General features: G+C 38.6%; 1 protein-coding gene across 10 annotated transcripts in view; it reads right to left on the bottom strand.

Annotated features, from left to right (window-relative positions):
• GULP1 (GULP PTB domain containing engulfment adaptor 1) overlaps window positions 1-16,899 on the bottom strand; it is a 143,913-nt gene that overhangs the window by 109,991 nt on the left and 17,023 nt on the right. For 9 of the 10 annotated variants that reach the window (XM_064433787.1, XM_064433786.1, XM_064433793.1 and 6 more), the window contains exon 2: window positions 14,538-14,591. The exons of the other annotated variant lie outside the window; for it this stretch is intronic. The gene's annotated coding sequence lies outside the window, so the exon portion shown is untranslated. The remainder of the gene's footprint in view (window positions 1-14,537; window positions 14,592-16,899) is intronic. 10 annotated transcript variants of the gene reach the window in all.

The raw sequence follows: 16,899 nt of genomic DNA, 5'->3' as shown, positions 1-16,899 counted from the left end.
AAAGCTGGAATTACAGCACAAAGCTGTTCTGCATGGCAAGCTTCTGAAGGCAATCTTCCTGTATTATACATGAAGTTCTCTTTCAGTACAGCAGGGTTTTGAAGATCAAGGGGGTTTTTAGTTAGCTCCTTTCTCCTACTGCCAATGTGATCCAGCTGCTGCTCCCTTCCCATGGCTGCTACAGTAACTGTGAAAAAAATGTGGCAATAACACAAACTCCCTAAATATTTTTTTGCTTTCTGTCTCGACAACTGCCAGGAGTGCAACATCTAATCTTGGCATTTACAATAAATTCTATTCCAAGCTTCCCTTTTTGGTAAGGTATTTGCTGTCTAAGGCTTCTAAGGCTTCCCTGCTCACATATCAAAAAACTTCTAGAACTGCTGCAAGCCCATTTCTCTCCTCTCTCATTTCTGCAAAAATGTCCTTGTACAAACCAGAAAAACCCAAGTTTTGGAGTTTTTCCTGGAGCACACATACTTCATCTTTTTAGAGCGATAGAACTTTTGGAGCCTCATTTGAAGGATAATTGAATTGACTGAAAATGACAAGCCAAGTACTAAATAAATCAAATATCAATATTCCAAAAGTTAAGTCAGGTACGACCCTCTCAATTTTGTATCAGCAAATCCTCTGAATTCAGACAGGTCCAGTTCAAACTTACATTTACATAAAATATGGGACACTGATAGGTATCAAAATGATTTCTAGTAACCATTTATTTCAAAAATCCCACAAGATTTCTAAGTCAATTCTAAGATGTTGCATGCTTCCCCCTGCATTCTCCTACAAAGACATGGTATGGATTTTACAAATCAAGTAAAAACTGTTCATTTTTCATGGTGCATAGAACTGGAAAAATATACAACTGCTTTGATTTTTAATTAAAAGCTGAACAGTGAACAGCCACTACAAGACCTCTGTTCTCTCACAATTCAGCTATTCACTAGATTTCCTACCCAATGGAATTACTTTCAATTTTCATTATTGTGCTCAATTTCCTTTAGGAAAGTTCCTACATCGCCTCTCATTTCTCTGGAAGCAACACACCATTTAACTGTGTATGTAACCAGCAAAACTTCAGAGCAGCTTCCCCTGTTCTACATCAATTATTTAACAGAAGCAAAAAAAAAAAGGTCGTATTTTGCCTTGGAATAAAAACGCAAATTTTTTTTTCACCCCCAAAGTTAGCACTACACAACATACAGCTAAGACCAGCTATTAACCAATTATTTCAATTGGTGTGCTGGAATACTACACAACATACAGCTAGGACCAGCTATTAACCAATTATTTCAATTGGTGTGCTGGAATGTTGAACAGATGTCCAGTAACCCCTTAAAGCAGTCAACTAAAATCCACATGCCAAATCAAACAGCACTGATGTTTGGCAACTGTATCAATACCATTACAATAACAAATCCCCCTATGTATTCAACACGTATGCATACCAACTAACTTGGACACTGATAAAAGCTCATGGTTTTGCATGTTCCAAATTTTCAAGCACTTAAAAAGTGTCTGGAAAAAGTGATAGGGGTAAAATATCCATCCAGTTCCCTAAAACACAAAATAAAGCTTTGATCCGAGTTATCCTTGACTTACACATCACTAAGAAAGTAACTGTGTGTGCTATTTCATTCTTACCTTCTTCAACAAAGAATCAAGGAGAAAATGAGTCCACATACAGGACAGCACAAAGAGTATTAATGTAATTCCATACAACTATTAAAATTTCTAACTCTTGACATGGGTACATTCCACAGCAACTACAACTTTGTTGTCCAAGTCCTCCAGCACTTGAGTCCACTGCTCCTGTTTAACTGCTGTGTGATGCTCTCCTAGAACTCCAAGCTGACCTGGACTAGAACTGAATTTGTCCTACAAGTTACCAAAAACAACCCAGGGGTCGCTAAACCCAAAAATCTAAGTTTCAACAAAGCATGTGTTACTATAAGTCAGCTGAGAAAAGAGAATTCACTGCGAGTGATCCAAAAAAAGACAGAGCCTTTTGCCTGCCCACTGGTTCCCTGCCAGTGAATCCTTTTGGGCTCAGGTTTGTCACTCTGTAGATTAATTTAGCTGCTTCTCTTCCTTATGGAGTCTCTGAGGCTTTTCTCTGCTCCTTCCATCATTTCATGGGAGCTGTGCCTTTCTGCAGCACTTGCCAGAAGGCCTGCTGTCTCTGGGAACTCCTCTCAAAAGGAAAATAGAAAATTCCTGTGTCCCAAGGAAAGGAGCTGCTGCCCATCTCCCACTTTGCACCTGTGATCCAAACTCTCTTGACAAGGATTGCAGGCATGCAACAAAGTGAAATGGAAAGAAAGCAGTCTGTCAAGTCACAGCCACCTACTAGCCACCTCAGTTCTGCTGTTAAATTTCAACTACAGGAATTTAAACACTACCTCTGATACTACATCAAAACCCACACAGCAGGGAATGAAATGAACCACTACACAAAAAAACTTAAGATTTCTATCCCCTCAATCTCCTAGTCCTTTTTAAAGATCATAGCTGAGCTGTCAACCTTACCATAATGAGAAGAGTCCACAACATAAAGAACTCAATCTTACAGACAGCTGTGCTAGGAGTCAAACTCAATGCATTGGTGAAGGCACCACAATATTTCTGAGTACAGCCTGAAACCATAAATAATAAATAGTTAAATTACCAGTAAGTTAAAGGCCAAACCTTCTTTCTAACATGACTTTTTACAACAAGAAAAAGGACCAACTGCATCTATACCTGCCATAAGCCTATGAAATGGCTCTTTTCTAAAACACTACCACAGGAAGTTACTGAGTTTTGAGCAATGTGAAAAAATCAAGCACAAATAAAAGAGAAGCTGCCTATTAAAGACATTTCCTAAGAAGCAACATTGCTGCAATGACAATAAGTGACCAGTTAAAGTGTTCTGGGAACTTATCTCTTAGACCCTTCAGATCAACATCACACTTGAGAAATAAAGCAGTAAGCAAAGGAGACTATTCCAGATGGAACAGGCAACAACACATCAGAATGCTAAACTAGGAAGGCAGAGCATTTCTAAATTTCATGACCAAAATTACCTGCTGCACCTGTCACAGGCCATTAAATTTCATCTAGGAAGGATTTCCACCTTTGAAAAGCTATAACAAAAATTTACATTTTCAATTTCAATGTCTCAATGGATGGCTACAATGTTTTCCCAAATGGTAGCTTGTCCAAAAGATGAATCATCTTCATTGTCAAAAACATATGCCTCACCTCCAAAGCCAGTTATTAAGCATCTGTTCTAGTGATTGATACTTGTTATGTGTCTCTCTGCAAAAGAACACTACCATCACTACCTGCTGATTTCCTATAGAGTAAAGGCATTTGTAATTGCTCTTTCTGAAAAGCATTAAGTCTCTAATTGTCAATCTTCTGCACATTTTTATGGCTCTTTTCTACAGTCAAACAACTGGATGCTCTCAAGAACTTTGTAAGGAGGCATCATGGTCACAGCTGTATTTTAAAATTCAACTTCATTAAGATGGAAACAAAGCAAAAATCACCTACTCCATTTCCATTTCACCTCATTTTCTCTGCCATCCTTCCCTATCTCTTGCTAACACAGAACAATGATGGACCTCCAGCTGACAGTGTCACAGAGGGCAGTCCCCTTAGAGATCCATTATTTCAGACATCAGTGACTGACAAGACCTCAAAACTGTAATTCACAGAGACACCAACATACCCAGACACATCAGAGTATCATCCATTCGTTTATATGGGCCTGAAAAAGCCCCAGATCTTCTGGAGGACAGCAAACAACACAACTGCTCACAAGCAGGTTATGAAATAGCTGCCTGAGACTTCTGGGACAGGAACAGGTATCTTCTGCATGCCATCACAATCAGGTGTACCATCTGCTAGAACTCACCTGATTCATTTAACTCTTCTTGCCTAAGGTTGACAGAAACAGAAACTGTATCTTGAGAGAAACAAGCTGTGCATTAAATATAAGTCAAGTCCCTTGGCTTCCAACATTGTCAAATCTGCCATAATATACTGTCAGCCACAAAGTGGTCATAGTATCTGCTTAGAAGAAAATATTTATTCCTTTATATCAGAAAACCACTTCCACTTCTCTGGTTAAAAAACAAGAGGAACATTTTGGAATACATGTTTGTTTTTTTTTTTATTTTGGCAGGACACAAAGATCTTGCAACTAAACAGCATGAAGCATACCACCTAGGAGACTACAAATAAAATTTTTTTTAATGGAAGCAGTTGCCAAGATGCATTCACCTGGATGATGCTGGACCCTATTAAACTTCATTCAAGAGAGACACAGAAGATCATGTATCTTTTATCAAAACAAAACCACACATACTGTGACTGCAACCTTCAGGCTTCAACTTTCTTTGAAAAGCAGGGAGAGTGCTAATCCTAGTGAGCCATGGAAGTGCATTAAGCCTGTAGCAGCTCTCCTTTGCTTCTCCTCTCCTTCCACTATTCCCAGTTCTTTCCCAGAGCATCTTGAAAGAGATAAAAGCTCCTAGGTTTGGAAGCACAAAATTCCTCAGAATGTAGAAGTCTCAGAAGAGTATTTCCATAGCTGTTAATAAAGTCTTAGTGTACATCAATGGGAAGAGTAACTGATAAGCCTGAATAATTGTGATACAGGGCTCTTAAACTTTGTGTCACATGGAGCTGTTCCACTTGATATTGACATCCTGTAGATTTTCAGCTCCAACTTGGCCTCTAGCAACTCTAACCACACAAGAAAACTTTTGACTAAACCTTTAACCAGTAAAGAAATTCAAGAGACAAACGGAATAAACAGCCTATTTTTTTTTATTACCACCTCTGGAATTTCATGTTTCATAATGCATGGGGTTTTATGATGCTGAGTACACATCCTTGAGAAAGAAAGGAACAGTTTCACATGTGTCCTCTTAATTGCCGCTAACAGGAGTATTTCCCAATACAGCAGCATGGGGTTTCTAAGTGCATATGGGCAAGCCCTTTTTGTACACTTAAGCTCCTGACAAACCATAAAAAATTTGTATAATAAGGTACTCCTGAAATTTTAATTCTGCCTTCTCCTTACCACAATAAAAAGAAAAAGCTCATCCTTTATTTCCCTAAGTTTGATTATGTCCAGCAGCTGTGGAAGGGAAAACAAGAAGTTTGGGAGACTCAGGTGTCAAATTTAAGTGACCTTAACTACTGCAGTTACAGCAACACTTATTTAGCAATCACTCTGATAAGAGAAGATCAGTAAAACAGATAGATTTGTTCATGTTCCTATCATTCCTACTACTGAATGAGGAGATATCTATGATAAGGAGCAGAAATAGAGCACTAAGTGGTGTCTCCTCCAGGTGTGGCCAAACCCCAGAAAACACATCTACAATAAAGATACCAAGTTAGCATGGTTATTTGGAAGATATATGTTTTTTCAGCTTCTTCTGAGTATTCTTATTCACTTGGAAGGAAAACCAAACAAGCTACCTTTTTTAATGCCATCCTTACCAAAATTGTTTCAGGCAACACTCCGGGTGGGTGATCCAGTTCCATGCTGTGCAGCAGCAGTCTCCTGTTACCTAGTCGTGCCTAAGTTTACACCTTTGCTACTCAGGATACATTTGCACCCTGTCAGAGATTAACTTTTTTTTTCCATAGAAATAGAAAAGGGTATTCTTGTTAAGAAAAAGTCTGGACAAAGCACTATTGCCCCTTTCTGATACATGTCAGTATGTTTTTGCCACACTTATTATTATTCTTATATGAGAGGCAAGGGACAAGCAAGGCAACTTTTTAAAGCCACAAAAAAGAAATTTGTTAAAAGCCATCCTATTCTTTCTTCATAGCCATCAAGGAAGATTCACAATGAAGACTGGTTAAAAAAAATGGCACTTCACCATGAAAACAACCTCATAGAACTTGCAGGAAAAGCAGCTTGGGGCTGTCACATTCTGAATGCAGACACACAGTCATATCCAGGAAAAATGCCAGCCATACCAAGACACCACAGAAAATGACTAAGGAGTATTTCCAAACAATATTCATTGCAGTTTCCAAACAATTCATGCTTCTTACTTGAGTCAGATTTTAATATCGGAAATAACAGAAACATCTGCAGAAAGCATCAGGTACAAACAAAGGCAAAATGAAACAGTGATTTTCATAATCTTTAGCTAATTTTTGGCTATGTCACAGCTTGGCAGATATTAGTAGCCAGCATTCCCAGAGTTTATAAAAACAAGGAAGTATTGGTAAACCAAAGCACATTAAACAATGGTATGGCAATGCCACATGCGCTAGAAAACTGCATGCTTTATGCCACTCCATTGCTTCATTGGGTAATAAAATGTTGTGTTAACTGCTTGATCAAAAAATATACCACAATGTTAGCACAAAGTCAAAGTCTGAGCATCTATCTGCCAAAAGGTATAGTTATGAAAATGCAGTAGGAACATTCCATATTCCTCTTTCCATGCATTGGGTTTGTTACCTCTTCAAAAATCAGAGAGAAATTCTAAAGAGTATTGTAAACTTAAATCAAGCAGAAATTACATATTCCATCATCCATCTGTTGCTCTTGTTTAAATTTTGTAGTACAACTATGCCTTTCTTTCACACACAGAAAGAAGAAAGATTTTGCCAAAGGTCCACCCTAAACTGGATGGATACATTTTATCTAAAGTATCACCCTGAACATTTTAGGTTTCTACTTTTCAAATTTTAAGAGAGAACGCAATATTTTGCATACAAAAGACTAATATATTCATTATTTCTACATGGATCTGACATGCATGTTGCAAGCCATCCAGTGTTTGTTCCACAATTTATTTCCCATAAATAAAAAGTTTAGAGTTGATAATCTCCCACCACAGGCACAAAATGTATTTCATACCCACATTCTCTTTCTGATCTCCCCAAAAAGATTGCTTATTAAGTTACTTGAATATTTCTAATATGTCCTTCTGTTCAAGAAATTTCTAATGTTAACAACCACTTAAGTTGTAAATGATGTTGCAAGTTTCTGATTAGGAGTACATGGTTTTAACATTATTTCAATTAAATCATACCAGCATATTCCATCACCTACTGCATGTTCTGACAAACTGTACAGGCAACATCTCACACTGTAGGTGGCACCATGATAAACTGGCCCTTTGAGCCTTAGATGCAAACCACTGCTTTGCAAATTCTGCTGATCACGACTATTTGAGAAGGGAAAAATCACTTCTGGATGCAAACAGCCTAATCTTACACAGGATTTTATCAGACCACATTTCCAACAGGATACAAATACCTTGCAACAGCGTTTTAGTTGTCTCTCATAACATAGAGATATAGAGCAACAAGAGAAGCAGGAATGCATTTACAAATTCAGAATAAGATCTAAACAAACCCCGCTTCCTAGGACCATAGAAGCACTTCAAAATTCTATACTTAACTTTATTAAGTAGAACAAGGAATTTGAAGCAGATTCCCACCCTGCACTGAACTAAGGTACAACAAGTTAAGAACCATATTCAATTTCATTGAATTCAAACTGTAAGGGAAGTTCATTCTACAATTCACCTTCCTGGCTGGTGTGGAAGTTTAAATGATGTTCCTACTTCACCTGAATACTTTATTAAGCCACTGCTAAGGTGAAAAATCTTTGGGAAAACTGCATAGAGTGCATATGTGTATCAAGATATGAATATATCTGTTGTGAAAAATATTTTTCAATTATTGGATAATAAACCTTTTATTACAATAAAGATGAAAACCTTGCATTTGTAATTACTGTGTCAATACACTCCTGTAAAACAGAACTCCAGTTTTGTGATTAACAAATCAATTCAAGCATCACAGATGATAATTGGTAAACAAAGAATTTCAGACACACTGAAAGTACTTATTGTCAAGATGCTGCTGCTTAGCAAATACAATCTTACAAAACCTATTTGTGAAATCTATGTTTTGAATAATGCACTATTTGGCTGTAGAGAGAACAGTTCTCAAAACTTAACCCTTTAAACAGAAGTACAGTTCTTAACAAGCAGTTAAGAACTTCTTGTTAAGAAGTACAGTTCTTAACAAGATTAGAACTGCCTGTATTCACAGAGCAACATGTAACATGTGCTAGTGACTGAGTCTCACAGGCCATCTCCTAGGAGAGAAATCCACATTTTACAATGATTTAAGACTTTGCACATAGTGATACTTTAGGACTATTGGACTTCCCATATAAAAATTCTGTTAATTCTCAAAACCCAGTACCAGACAAAAGCAGCTATGAAAAGTTCAGATCTCTTCAAGAACCAGCTCTGAAACCTGCAGGGGTAAACTCAGTATTTGGGTACTTCCCAGGAAGCCTTTCCTGCAGCAGTATTCTTCTTTTACCAAATCAGCAGTAAATATGACAACATAAGCTCTCCAGGAGCTATGAGTACTGCATGTCAAATTAGACAAGTGTCTTTTCCAGCTGTTATCCTATATGAATCTACCTTCACTCCACTATGGATTTATCTCTCAAATCTCACCTCCACAACACCCTGACCATTTCTTCAGGAGCAACACATGATTCTCTGTCCCAGCTAACTGCCAATTTGCTCCACAGAAAAGTGAGGAGCTAATATTTTAACTGCTCGGCTGAAATGTACTTTTTTATCCTATATTCTTAACCTGCTGCATGTGCAGCAGTTAAATAGAAATATTTTTTTAGATATTAGAGAAATTTACTATATTTGAGTATAAAAATATATTTCCTTATTAACTGTGTTTTCTTTAAGAAATTTCTGAACTTAGAAACATGATCATATAATATTAGAAAAATATCAGAATTAGTAAATGTTACAAGCCACAAAAAAAACCTACTAAACCCCACACACTAAGGAACTAAAAGCAAATCACTTGCTGCTTGTCAGGCATAACCTGCCAAGCTATTAGCTCTCATTTTGAAGGCTTGCATTTGCTCAATGGCTGACCTGCACATTGCAGAGCCTTAGCATGAGAAATGGCTTTTAGGCTCAGCTGCTTTCTAAGTGCCATCCATCATCAGGAAAAAGAGATTATTCCCTTTACAGTCGGCTACTTTGCCAAATTCTTCTGGCTCTGTTCCATCAGTCACACCCACGGCACCCTGGGGAAAAGCAAACCCTAGCTGTGTATCACTCTGCTCCCGCTGAAGTGCAGAATGAAAAGCAATTAGCATTTGATGCCATTTATGAGGAAAGTGAGGTGAGAAGACAGCTCTATCCTTTACCAGCTCCACTCCCTGCACCAGCCAGCAGCTCACAGGGAGGCAAGCTGGGAACTTCAACTGGGGTGGGGAAGAGCTGGGAACATCCCATGGTTTGCATAGAGAACCATAAACAAACCCACATGCAGCAAGGGGCCCTTTGGAAGCGCTTCTAAAAATACATGTACACATATTGTCACTGATGCAAACAACCAGAAGGGTTTTTACTTGCTGAACCAGAAGATGGTCCAGGAAGGCTCTTTTGCTTTCCAGTAAGGCTTCCTCCCCACAATTTGTTTATACTGAAGAATTATAAACAAGATTCCCTTTCAAATCAAAACAACCGCTCTTTCATTCACAGCACAATGAATACACTGCAGAACAGATTTATCTGCAATGGTAAAACAAACCCCAAGTGCCTCCAAAGGTGGCCTTGGCCTGCCTGTTATGCCCTAAATACTCTGCAAAAGGGTGTGCCAGGTTAAGCCTTCAGCCACAGTGTCCTCTGAGCACAGCTCACTGCAGAGCTACAAAACCACCAACACAGCAGGTTTTTGCAGTCAACGGGCATTAAAACATAGATGTATCCCAAAGGTTCCAGTTCCTTCCCCTCCAAGGAAAAGGGAGAACAAGAAAGAGGTCAGGACTATCAGCCCATTGTTCAAATCCAGGCCAGAAAATTGGACTTTTAGAATAGCTTTTGCCTTTCCTAACTGGGCATGTAAGAGGCTAAGGAGGAAAATTACAGCCAGCACTCCTCTGTTCATGGTTTGTGGACAAAAAAGTGCAGTCACCTTCTGAAGAAAGGCACAGCTAGCTGGGCTCAGTCCTTCTTTCCTTTAAATCTCAACTTCACTCATGTAGCCACCAAGTAGCATGCAAACGTTTTCACAGTAAGTTAAGGATGATGAGATTTCTTTGGGTCTCTTTGCACTTTCCACTGCAATCTGTCTGAGTAACACACACCATTAACCTGCTTAGTGAAAACCCAGCAGGAGAAACTTGGAAATATTATCCATAAACCGAACAATCTTTCAAAATGGTCTATCACTGGAGACACAAATCTGAACTTGTGTTACTCCTTTGAAAAATATATGCCCAAACCACATTCCCAAGACATTTCCAACTTAAAATGTTACTACTCTTTACTGCCACATTTAAACCTACTGTGCCAGCAGAAAACAGAAGTCACAAGTTCAAAAGATTTTCAAGACCCTGACACAACATGCTTTGAAACTAAAGCTGCCACTAAAAATACAATGTCCTCCACTTCACAGTCAAATAGCAAAAAGCAACTAAAGCAGCACTGTGGGTTTGGTTTTCTTGAGGGAGGAAGGGATGGCACTTAATCCCTCCTAGAACCCAAAGCAAGCAGTTTTGAGCACCAAATTTATTTTCTGAAAGTCAGGCAGTGGACAAGAAATCAGCTTGAAAAATCAGAAATCATACATCCTAGCACAGCCCATCAGCCTCCCCTGCTCACTGGTACATGAGAGGGAGCAGCCCATGCTCCACCAGCCCCACACCAGCTGCAGCAGCAGCCACTGCCAAGGCTGGGCTTGCACTTGCAGGAGGAGCTCAAGGCACTGAAGGACTCCTGTGCAGCTGCTCTGGGAGAACCTTTCTCCAAGCAGCATGGGCAATCAGCACCAAAAAGCCACAGCCAGGGCAAACAGGCAGCATTGGACTGGCTCTGTCTCACAGGAGTCCCCAGACTTGACCCCAAACCCTCACCTTGTCTACAACTAGGGCCACTTTGTGACCAACAACATCCTCTTCTCCACTGCACAAACGACAGTAGCACCAGACCACTACATCCTGGATTCCTTTGTTCCTATCCTTGCTTCAAATGAAAAATTCAGCAGCTCCACACAAAGTGGACTTCCCCTTTCCCAGTGCCTTCCTGACACCTGTGTGGCTCCACCAGCAGTGGCCTTTCCTCCTTTAACCATGGTGAAAGATTTATCAGGACACCACAAAGAGCTCTCCCCTCCCCACAACAGGTGGGTGCCCTGTGCATCTTGTGGATCTTGACTCAAATCAGAGGAAAATGACTCCATCTCTTCCTTAATCCCAGACAAGCTGCTTCCCTGGTAGCTGTGCTGCAGTTATAGCCAATTCCTAGGTAATTAAGAGGAAATAAACAAGCTTCCAAAGCAAATGATTGGAAATCTCAAACACAATAAAGCAGGGAATGTTGTCTTATTTGCCTGGTTGTTGCTAACTAGGAACCAAAGTTCAATCCAGCCAGTTTTCACCTTTTTTTCCTACCAAGAAGAGCTAGTTGCCTTTGAATTGATGACAAACTGCAAAAAGAAAGTTATGTTAAATTAACAAGTTATAGCCCAGAGAGTGAATTAACATTTTTGACAAAAATCCCTATACTTAAAACCTTTCCCAAGCTGAGCAGACTCCATGTTAATTTAATTGCTTTCGAGTAATTAAATTCCACATTAAGTGGGGCTAATCTATGCTGTTTGAGCCTAATTACTATCTCAGTTCCAAAAGTTGGTGGCTTTTTTTCCCCCAAAGAGATTAAAATGGAATTTATTCTTTAACATTTTAAGTCTCCAGTTGTCTGTCAGGTCTACTGAATGAAGCCTTGTAGAACAGTAATACAGACACAGCAGAAAATTCAAGGCTAAGTCAGTCTTGCTCTTCCTGCATTTATTCTGCATTTTGTTTGTTATGTTAATTGAAGCTATTAGCTAATAACTTCAGTACCCTGTTAGTAATTTGTGGTTTTCCTTTGTGAAAACTAAACTAAATTGCCTCTAAATCTAAAGGAATGGCATCCATACATGACACTGAAAGGAACATTGACGTTCTAAACACAGGTTTATCAACACCCATCCTCCTGCTGCCAAGGAATACTGCCTACTCCAAACTCTAGTACAACTCAAAAACTATCAGGAGCTGGCATTCTTTAAGCTAGTCAGAGGTTTGCCAGCTTATCCTTAAAGATGCTTTAGTACACCCAGACATCCCAAAGGATGAATATAACTCATGCAAAATTACATCTATTACACTGAAGGCTTCTCTTAGGGTGAGAACATCTGGATGTGCAGAAGGGACTCAAAACTTCCTTTTTCATTCCACATAGGCTCCACTGTTTTTTCTCTCACCTTAGACAAACGCAAGCACCACTTTATAAAAAGAAAAAATAAAAATCACAGTGCTTGCCTTTTTATAAACTTAAGTAACAGATTTTTTCCTTTCTAATTTCAACTTAATAAGCATGCAGTATTACTATGCAAATTAATAGTAAAGACAGATGGGAAGTGGGAAAGACAACAAAGTCTTGCATTAATCACACAGGTGGGGTTAAAGATACCAAGACAGAGCTGGAGCTCTGATTAATGCCACTTACAATATATTTGCCTACCCCTATGGAACCATAAGATCACATCAGCACACCAGGTTTTGTTCAAGAAATAAATAAATAAACCAACAATTCACAAGGCAGTTTTTCATTAGATATTTGGCATGCTAGTAAGAGTAATCAGGGAATATAGATATAAACAACAGCTTTCTATTCATTCTGTCCCAGTAAATAAGACCCTGGAAAAATGCTCACTGTAACTAAATGTATCTAACAATTTTCACAGTGCAAGTACTAAAATTTGAGGCTTTATTCTTAGGCAGAAAGGCAAAAGCCAGAAAAAAAGGCAAGTAAGTGAAGCTCACACAGACTCTTACACAAAGAGTGACTGTCCCATGTGACAAGCACCAGCAGAAAGAGCCCATTTATATTTCTCTGTCTCCAACAATCACAGCTGAAATGTATCTTTAGGAGCCTGAGCTGAAGTTCAGAAGACTTTCAACATACTGCTGATTCTGCAGAACACATTTCTGGGTTGTTTATCATGTCCCCCCCTATTTATGCTATAGACCAAAATAATCTGATGCCTGGAAACACCAGGGCGAGGGCTGGAGACACACAAAATTCTGCCTTGAAACAGCACCTCTTTATAGATAAAATTTATCTCTGTTAAAAACAAGCCCCAAAAAAGGAAAAAAGATGAAAAAACCCTAAAGCTCCAAATGAATCCAAAACAATTTGAAAAACTCCAGCATTCTCTTTCCATAACATTTTCATTCAGCTAAGAGGCCAAAGCTCATAGTTAGACTATCAGACCATCTAGCTATTTCTGATTTATTTCTCAGAAATATTTTCATCAAGAAACTTCAGCTGTGATGCTTTGCAGGTGCCAGAACATCATCACTTGTTACAGAGTGTAACTCCCCACTCTGAGAGCACAGCCCATGACAGAGTATTTGAGTACATTGTCCTCTCACCCCACACTCCTTTATTTAATCACATGCCTTGGATCAAAAATGCAATTACATTCTTCTAACATAAACCATTCAGATTTAAATCCTGCTTCCTCTTGAGAGAAAATAATTTTAAATGTTTGTAAGGAAGTCAGATAATAAAAATATCACAGTTTTATGGTAAGTCTTGCTATGACTCCATCAGGAACAAATCCCTACCCTAGCTATTTGTATATCTTCAGCACATAGACTTGTTTATCAAGTTGAAAGCATTCCCCTTTCCCAGCTCCCCAGAACAGAGCCTGAAATTTATACCAGTAACTAAAATCCTACAGCAAATCCTAACCACAGTCCTACCAATTTCAAAATCCATCTGACCTGGCCAGTGACACTGGTTCCTTGTGTCAGAATGCAACAACTTGAAGGGACATGAAATCAACAGAACAAATCCAACAGAAGGTCACAAGTTTACTTTTTAAATGACTATACTTCCCCAAGAAACTGACCCGGTAAAAAAGCAGATTTGTGTTCTCTCAAAGCAGTGATGACAACCTCACCCTGAAGACACATCACCCAAAGCACTGACAACTACAGCTGCACACTCTGATCTAACCCAGTCTAGCAATGAAAAAAGCAAAGCAACAGATAAAACAATCAGCCTGTGAAAGTGAGATAAATAATGGTCAAGAAAAGGCACATCAAGGAACCATGAATTAGTAATAAAAGTTGACAGATATGTGCTGGATAGAAAGATTTCAACTGCACTCATCCAGGACAAGGATTAGCTTTCACCATCCCACAATTATTGTGGTTTCAGGTGCCCTGCAGTGATAACAGAAGCATTTAGATGACAAAAGGACCACAGTTGTTTACAGATTTTCCCCTGTGTAAACAGCACACTAAAACCTCCTGTAATACTTCTGTTCCAACAACAAAGAAATTAACTCTATTCACATCAGATCACCAATATAAGGGATTAGCTGTTTGTGTTAGTAAGGACATTTATGTGATCAAATGTAGATATACAGTAAACCAGAAAAAGTTATTACTGAACCTGATCTAGTGGCTCCTTCCTCTCCACGTGTCTTGCATCTCACCTCAAAGGTATCTGTGAAATGTTCAGAAAAAGTTCAGAAAACACAATCATTAGATTAAGCTCTTAGTAACTCTTAAAACAATTTTTTTTATTTCCTTCCATACTTGCATATATTGCTAAAACTTTGGACATTATCTGGCCTAATAATTTATCAAATACGAACTAAGAGATCGTTTGAGGTACAGCTGAACCTTTTTAAACACACAGAAGAAAAATTTGCTAGTGCCAAAGACTAACTCCCAAGGGTTGAACACTTGTAAGAATTCTGGGGACGTGTTCTCTGGGACACAGCCACTACAACTGTCCCCAGAACTTCCAAGGCTCCTTTGAGATCTTATGACAAATCACTTAAGTGCCTTCTTTGGGCAATTTTACCACATCTAGTACAGAGGCTTTGTGTATAAAAACAGCACAAAGTGATGAATACTCCCATCAAATACACTTTTTGCCAACTGTTACACATTAAAATTGAAGTTTTCATAAGCAGATATGTTTCCTCTGAAGTTATCAAATGTGGAGAAATAAAACAGAAAAGGCAATTTTCAGTGACCTGAAGAGGTCCAGGTTAAAAAAAAAAAAGTATCAACATCCCCAAAGAAACTAAAAGCTTCCCAGTGCAAAAAGTGACATGTTCACCACAGCACTGTGGGCACAGAAAAGCTCAGCAATCCTTGCTCTATGGGTTTATGTGCCTGGGATAAGGTCCACAGGTCATTTTTCACATTTGTCAGAGGAATTTGTTCTCCACCACCTGAACTCAACATCCAAGAGAAGCCCTTGATCTTTTTCACTACTAGGAAAAGTCAGTATGTCTGGGATGCAGCCAGTAAAGCCATGCAAAGGCATAACAGTGACAGTTAATTACTTGCTAATCATGCTTCAGTTTCAGGATGAATGCCACCAGAAATACTTAATTTATTCTTTTCATTGATATTAGACATTCATTGTTACAATTACAAAAATTTAATGTCAACAATTCCAGAAGACTAACTGACAAATACTTGAAAAAAAGCTCATTTTTGTGTCTGCAGCTTGAAGAGAACATTTCACAAACCGCATGCTGTTCAGAGCTGATGTGCAACTGAGAAAGAAGTACAGAATTTGAGAGAAGCCATATGGCAAAAGTTAAATATTTTGGTATCAAAATACCCATCACAGCTGAATTCAAACTTATCACATTCTTCACACTTTTGAGAGATGAGATCCAGAGACTGGTCAGAAGTGTGCAATTCTCCTACCAATTTTTACAGACAAGGGTCAACGAATTATTTGTTCTTGACAGGAGTGTGACATTTCAAAGTTTCCTTTCACCACAGAGCTCTCTGTAGTTTCAGAGCAGACAAAGAGACTGCATATTTCCTTTACACACATCGTTAGGTAATCAAAAAACATTCCAAATAATTTTAGAATCAATAAGAACAAGCTTTATGTAAGCATCAGCATAATTTTATTTCCAGGCTCACTTAAAGAGTTCTAAAACTTGAATATGCTCAATATGAAATGTTAAACATTTACATCCCAGCTGACAATGACCTTGTGTTAAATCATTAGGGAGCAACAGAACAGCTGATGTTTCCACAAGCATGAGTTAGAACTGGATATGCTAGCAAACACAAGTAGATGGATCATTACTGGGCCATAACTAATGACCACTGCCATACACTGGGCCTCCAAACACTGCCTGTCATCAATATCTATTAGCAGAAGGCTGCAATATAAACATTTATAAAGCAGACACAACACACCAGCTAAACCACTAATGCATGTAATTGCTAACACAGAGCCATATGCTGAAAATTCATCTCTCTTTATATTGAACTTGTACAACCTAGGCAAATCAGACAACTGTCTAGCCCACAGTCTTCCAGAATTGCTTACTGAATAGAAAACTGTAATCAGCTGCCAGTTCAATTGTTTTTACAACATTCTACATAAAACAAATGAGGTCTGTTGCCCTGACTTGTGAAAGAGCTCCAATAAATGCCAATTATAAGAGCAATTAGGGGATCAAATCTGACATCACAGGTTTCTTTGCAAGATATTAGCTCAATGACTTTTTTATAAGTTAATTAGTCATGGACTCTGAACAAGCAACAGATGATCCAAAAACAATGATTCTGCAAAAGTGTGTGTTGTCAGTCCCCATGAGAGCAATAACCCCAGCTTACCAATGGGAATTATATCTGTGACTGTCAACTCCTTCACCTATATTAACAATAACAATCTAAATTATGAACAAGAACACATGAAATATTTGTAGACTTCCTACGAATCCTGGATTTACCAATATTTCCTTTGTCAGAAGCCATGCTGTTAATCA

Source organism: Passer domesticus, chromosome 10, assembly GCF_036417665.1.
Source record: "Passer domesticus isolate bPasDom1 chromosome 10, bPasDom1.hap1, whole genome shotgun sequence".
Taxonomy (NCBI): domain Eukaryota; kingdom Metazoa; phylum Chordata; class Aves; order Passeriformes; family Passeridae; genus Passer; species Passer domesticus.
The sequence above is the reverse complement of the archived record's forward strand: the minus strand, read 5'-3'. Positions and strand labels throughout refer to the sequence as shown.